Source organism: Marmota monax, unplaced genomic scaffold (genome assembly GCF_021218885.2).
Source record: "Marmota monax isolate L192 unplaced genomic scaffold, Marmota_monax_Labrador192_F-V1.1 WCK01_AAM20220418_F8-fsc00212, whole genome shotgun sequence".
In the NCBI taxonomy this organism is placed as follows: Eukaryota; Metazoa; Chordata; class Mammalia; order Rodentia; family Sciuridae; genus Marmota; species Marmota monax.
In genome coordinates, this window is record NW_026692413.1 from 2,198,768 (window position 1) to 2,206,268 (window position 7,501).

The following is a 7,501-nucleotide window of genomic DNA, read 5'->3' on the forward strand; positions in this document are numbered from 1 at the left end:
AAGCTTTCTGGTAGTTATTTTATACCACCAGGCTACATACTATACCAGAGGAAACAGGCTACATACTATACCAGAGGAAACTACCCAACAATTTGCATTCTACTTGAAATACAAATGATGTAGTGCTGAGAGCCATGGCGGAGTCTGTATGGCCCCTGGCATTTTGCCAACAGTATTGATTGACAGGCGAGGCATTACTATCCGCCTCTGCCACAACTTTTGAGTTCTCGCACTATTTTGGAGTTCTTGTGGGGATTTCCGGGGATTCCCCGAGAGTTCCCATTGGTTGGGGAAGTGCAGGAGGAGGGATTTCCGGGAGAGATATTTCCAGCTGGGGGTTCCTGGACAAGCCTCTTGGCGTTCGGGAGGATTCCCCGGGAGCTGTGTGAAGTGTTTTCCTGCAGTTTAAAAATAAAGTTTGTTCCTGCTTCAGTGGCTCGTGATTTGTGCCCAGCCAGACTGCGGCATTTGGTGGCCCGTACGGGGAACGTCTGAAGCTTCAGGGTAAGTGAAATTGCTTGCCCCTAAGGGAAGGCGAGAGAATGGGTGACCATTTTAAAAAACAATGTGTTCTTGTTTTGATTTGTTTTGTGTTTGTTTCAAGCTGCCTATCCCTAGAATTTTCTCAGGCAGATTGGGAAAAATGGTTGGCTCAAGGTTTGAAGTTGTTCACCCCTGAGGAAGAGATAGAAATAGACCACAAATGCACATGTCAAGAAAATAGGAAAATTGATACAACGATTTTTTGTTCCGTTTTTGTTTCATTCTGTTTCGGTTTTGTTTTGTGTTATCTTATTGGGTTGCGTTATCTTTATAACAGATTAGAAATTAGTAAAAAACAAACTGAAAGAGTGTTAAGTAAATTGTTAGAGGTTCAGACCATGGAGAAAGACATTTTAGATCAAGCAAAAGAGAAGGTCTCTCAAGCTAGTCAGACAGAGGAAGAAAATTTAAAGGAAGAAAGCTTAGAGGAGAAACAGCTATTAAGGAAAAAGCTACAACAGGAGGCTGCTACTAACACCGTTCTATCACCAGAGGGCGTAATTCAACCAACAGCTCCCCCTATGGAGATAGCTGAGTGGCCCTCAAACCCCGTAGTTGAAAGATGGGATCCTGAGACAGGACCTCAAAGATTAGCATGCCCTGTACTTGAGCAGGCAGGAGGGCAGCGAATTCACCGTGCTTTAGATTTCAAAACAGTGAAGCAGTTAAAGGAGGCTGTAACAACCTATGGTCCTCAAGCACCGTTCACTGTAAGCATGGTCGAATCCATTACCAACTTGGACATGACGCCAGCAGATTGGGCTAGTATGTGTAAATCTGTGCTAAATGGAGGACAATATTTGTTATGGAAGGTTGCCAATGAGGAATTTTGCAGGGAGACAGCTAGACGAAATGCAGCAGCCGGTTACCCTCAAAGAAATCTAGATATGTTGTTAGGAAAAGGACCTTATGAGGGTCAATGGCAACAAATTGAATATGATCCTGGTGTATATGCACAAATTGCTGTAGATGTGGTTAGGGCATGGAAAACTTTACAGGGGCATGGAGGTTTACAAGGTCAATTATCTAAGGTAATACAAGGAACTAATGAACCTTACGCTGAATTTGTAGATAGGCTTATTCAAGCAGCTTCCAGAACTTTTGGGGATACAGAATAGGCAATGCCATTTATAAAACAACTGGCTTATGACCAAGCAAATCGTTGTTGCAGAGAGATCATTAGACCATGGAGACATGAAGATTTAAACACATATATTAAATTATGTAGAGACATTAATGAACAAGGGCAAGTCTTAGCAGCAGTACAACAGGCTTTAGATGCCAGGCCAAAAACATGCAATAATTGTGATCAAACAGGACATTTTAAAAGGAGTTGCCCCATAGGAGGAGGGTTTAACAAAGCTAGATATCAAATGAATAGAATACCGGGTATTTGCCCATGATGCCGTAGAGGGAAACATTGGGCTAATGAATGCCGTTCTCAAACCACCATAGAGGGTATTCCATTATCAAAAATCAGACAAGGACCAAGTGTTTACCCACGATATCGTGGAGAAAGGCATCGGGTTCCATTGCCAAAAAACGGACAGGGGGGCCCAATGCTCCGGGGCCCACGACCACAAATGTACAGGGCACTGGAGGAACCCAGAAACACCATGGAGGAACCCAGCAACACCATAAGGGTAGTGCCCAGGACACATTATCCATCAGATCTCTCATCAGACGAACCAGAGGGAGCGCAGGGTTGGACATCTGCACCTCCGCCAGAGCAGTACTAACTCCAGAGATGGGAGTTCAAATCATTCCCACAGGAGTAAAAGGACCTCTTCCCCAAGGAACAGTAGGCTTATTGTTAGGACGCAGTTCTTCTATGCTAAAAGGACTTATGATAAGTCCCGGAGTAATTGATCCCGATTATGAAGGTGAAATAAAAATTATAGCTAGTTCTCCAAAGTGTATATCAGTAATTTCACCAGGAGATAGAATAGCACAGTTATTAATAATACCCAGCCTACATGATAAATTTTCCAGTAGTACTATAGAAAGAGGTTCCAGGGGATTAGGCTCCACAGGTGTAGATTGGGCTATGCTGTCTTTAAATTTAGATTCTTGCCCCATGCTAAAACTAAATATTCAAGGACATGAATTTAATGGGCTACTGGATACAAGTGCAGACCTTAGTATCATATCTTGTCAAGAATGGCCAAAACATTGGCCTTTACAAAAAGCCACTCAAACGCTTCGAGGCCTAGGAGTGGCAACTAATCCCCATAGGAGTGCAATGGTATTAGATTGGAAGGATCCTGAAGGATGTGAAGGAACTATACAGCCATATGTATTGGATCATCTTCCTATAAATTTATGGGGACGAGATGTCCTAGATCAATTAGGTTTGACATTAACAAATAACATCAATCCAAATGCGCCCACTATTAGGGCTAGACAAGGTTTCAGGAAAGAAAAAAGATTAGGAGAACAAGGCATAGCAGCACCAATTCAAATAGATCAGGGAATAAATAGACATGGACTGGGTTTTCAGAAGGGGTCACTGAGGCAATAAAAATTACTTGGAAATCAGATAGACCAGTATGGGTTCCTCAGTGGCCCCTGACTAAAGAAAAGATACAAGCAGCCCATGACCTGGTCAAACAACAATTAGCGGAAGGACATACACAACCTTCTGTATCTCCCCATAATACTCCCATTTTTGTCATTAAAAAGAAATCTGGTAAATGGAGATTATTGCAAGATTTAAGAGCCATTAATAATGAGATGGTTATTATGGGACCTGCTCAATCGGGGATTCCTCAGTTGTCTGCTTTGCCAAAAACCTGGTACGTTTTAGCTATAGATATTAAAGATTGTTTTTTTTTTTTCAATTCCAATTCATCCTGAGGATAGTCCACGTTTTGCATTTACTATCCCTGCACTGAATCATGAAGGTCCTGATCAGAGATATGAATGGAAAGTACTCCCTCAAGGGATGGCTAACAGCCCAACTATGTGTCAAATTTATGTTAACAAAGCAATCCAGCCACTTAGAAATCAAAATCCTGAACTACAAATATTTCACTATATGGATGATGTATTGTTAGCACACGAAGATAAAAACACATTGCTAGAATGTTATGCCACACTTACAAATTTATTAAAAAATTATAATCTAGAGATAGCAATAGATAAAGTACAATTAAATTTTCCAATTAATTATTTAGGAGTTCTATTATCCTCAACCATGGTCCGTCCACCAAAAATTCAAATACGAGTAGATCAACTCAAATCACTTAACGACTTTCAAAAGTTATTAGGAGACATAAATTGGATAAGGCCTTATCTAGGCATACCAACAGGAGAGTTGGGACCTTTATTTGATATCCTAAAAGGTCCATCAGATCCACATTCACCCTGCATGTTAACGCCTAAAGCAAGAAAGGCATTAAAAATTATTGAAACTTATATGGAAAATATGCATTTGGATAGAATTGATATAACTTTGCCTTTATTATTTATTGTAATACCAACAAAAAAATATTCCTACAGGAGTATTTTGGCAGGAAGGTCCATTATTGTGGATACATTTATCTTTTTCTCCTAACACTATTCTTACTAGGTATCCTGAGGCTGTAGGACAATTAATACTCAAAGGAATAAAAGCAGCAAAGGGAGTGTTTAGAATTTCTCCCAATAAAATTATTACTCCATATACTATGGATCAAATTGATGAGTTAGCTAATGAGTTAAATACTTGGGCAATAATCATGTGCAAATCTAATGTTCAATTTGATAATCACTTACCATCTAATCCTTTGTTGTCTTTTTGGTCTTCGCATCCTGTAGTTTTTCCAAAAATGACAAGAAAAACACCTATCATGAATGCTCCAAATGTATTCACTGATGGGTCAAATAATGGTACAGCAGCAGTAGTTACCCCTGATCAATCTTTTACATTTTTAGTACCCAAACAATCAGCTCAAAAGGTAGAGCTTAATGCAGTTTTACAAGCTTTTGTGATGTTTAAAGATTCTGTATTTAATTTATTTTATGATAGTCAGTATGTAGTTAATGCTATAGTATCCCTCGAAGATGCTGGCAGGATTTCCCCTTCCTCTACTGTTTTCTCTTTGTTTTCTGCTATACAAAGTCTAATCTGGGACAGAAAAGATCCATTCTTTATAGGAAATATCAGGGCACATAAAGGATTGCCTGGAGCCCTTAGTTTGGGCAATGATTTAGCAGATAAAACTACACATGACATACATATTTTCTCTACACTAGAAGAAGCTACACATTTTCATAAAAGGTTCCATGTCAATGCTAATACTTTACAAAAGCGTTTTAAAATAACTAAGGAACAAGCTAGACAAATAATAAAACAATGTCAAAATTGTGTGACCTTTTTACCACAAGTTAATCTTGGAGTCAATCCTAGAGGACTGATACCTAACCATATTTGGCAGATGGACGTCACACACTTGCCAGAATTTGGAAAATTAAAATATTTGCATGTTATAGTTGATACTTCTTCCGGATTTTTGATGGGCTCATTTCATTCCGGAGAAAAAACTAAAGATGTTATAGCTCATTGCTTACAAAATTTTGCCACTGTGGGCGTTCCAAAACAGTTAAAAACAGATAATGCCCCTGGTTATACTTCTACCTCTTTTAAACAATTTTGCTCATCATTTGGCATTACTCATATAACAGGAATTCCATACAATCCACAGGGACAAGGCATAGTTGAAAGAGCTCATCAAACTATTAAAATGTACTTACTAAAGCAAAAAGAGGGAATTGGAAAGGGGTATATGTCACCCAAAGATAAACTTAAAATAATCCTTTTTACTCTAAACTTTTTAAATTTGGATTCCTCAGGGCTTAGTGCTGCGGAAAGGCATATGTGTCCAAAAAATGTACATAAGCCTAAGGTACTTTGGAAGGATATTCTAACAGGACAATGGAAAGGTCCTGACCCAGTGATTGTCTGGAGTCGGGGTTCTGTTTGTGTTTTTCCACAGGGAGAACAGCAGCCGATTTGGATTCCAGAGAGATTAACTAAAACAATTTCTACAGGCCAAAAGGAAGATGATTTGACTCAAGTCCATAACAGCTGATATCCAGAACTCCAGTTTGGCTATTCTTACATCTGTGACAGTGATTAACCAGGATGCTTTTTTCAATATTTATTTTATTATTTGCCTTTTCCCACATCATAAAGTTCTATTTTATTTTTGAGCTCATACAGACCTAGGTTAATGTTTTTCTGATTAGTTTTATTTTTTGACTGTGGAGTTTTTAAGCATTGCAATGGAGATTTCACCTAGGTAAAGCTACAAGGCCTTTACTATTGTCTTATGTGTTGTATGTTATGTGTGCACACTTCTGGTTTGTTTTGTATGTCTGTATGTGCGTATGTCCATATATCATATATGAGGAGCGCTCATGAATAAATGGATCCGAATTTTTTATTCACATGATTTTAATGGTTTAATTTAGATTGGGTAAACAGCTGTTGAAAATTGTTTTAATATGTGAACAAATAAGGTTAACAGATCTGTTTGTTTACTTTCACCTTTCCTTCTCATTATATTTAATAATTCTGTTCAGGATAATGTAAATTGTTCAAAAACTTGTTTTCTTAGTGCCTGTTGGAATGTTACATAATTTTTTTCTTAGCATCATTGCCAAAATTCCTATCTTCATCCCAGTGCAGGTGAAGACAAAGATAAAACCAAACTACAGCTTCTTCGATAGTTATCACAACAAACTGTAAAAACTGATGCATCAATGAATAATAACTCAACAAGTAATGCTCAATTAAGGAGTCGATTTACTTTGGGAGGAAATTGACATACTGACAGATTCCTCTGCTTTGAATTGCTTGCAGACCTTGCCTGGACTATGTATCACTTGTATGCATTGTGAACTATCTGTTGGTACAGCGAATTGTGGTAGTGCTGGAGTATTTTTGCTGATGGTGTCACCGGTGGTACAATTTTTCAAAGGAGCCCTCAATTGGCTTAGTGTCATGGCATTTTGCATCCTCCTCCCTTCTACTAGTGATGGTCTAAAATTTGGGGGCCAACAGAGGTGAGGCAAAGAACCTCACCCCCCCACTGGTGCAAAGGCCTATCCACAAGTATGGCTGTATGCTGGACCGGTAGTCAGTGACGGGTATGATCCAATTGCAGTGGTACCAACCTAAGACAGGAGGCTGACGCCTAGAGGTCAGTTCATCCTATGACGGGTAAGGACCATATGTTGAATTGGACTGCCTAACAGGCACGGTCCCTAAGCCACATTGCTTGTTGTTTAATTAAACAAAAAGGGGGAGATGCTGAGAGCCACGGCTGAGTCTGTATGGCCCCTGGCATTTTGCCAACAGTATTGATTGACAGGCGAGGCATTACTATCCGCCTCTGCCGCAACTTTTGAGTTCTCGCACTATTTTGGAGTTCTCGTGGGGATTTCCGGGGATTCCCCGAGAGTTCCCATTGGTTGGGGAAGTGAAGGAGGAGGGATTTCTGGGAGAGATATTTCCTGCTGGGGGTTCCTGGACAAGCCTCGTGGCGTTCGGGAGGATTCCCTGGGAGCTGTGTGAAGTGTTTTCCTGCAGTTTAAAAATAAAGTTTGTTCCTGCTTCAGTGGCTCGTGATTTGTGCCCAGCCAGACTGCGGCAATGTAGCTCCTAGCTGTATAGCACACTTATATTCCTACTAACATGTTAACTTTAGAGCTCATAAAACAGAAAAAGTAAAAGAAGCAGCACTTTAAAATGGTTACTTCTCTATTCCTCATTTCCTCATTTTGATGGTGACTGTAATGTATTAAATGTGTATTTGGGCTTAAGTTATTTTTTTTTTAATTTTTTTAACTTTATTTAAGTTATTTATTTATATGTGGTGCTGAGGATCAAACCCAAGGCCTCACTCATGCTAGGTGAGCGCTCTAAAGCTGAGCCACAACCCCCAGCCCCTGGGCTTGAGTTATGGCTGTGATT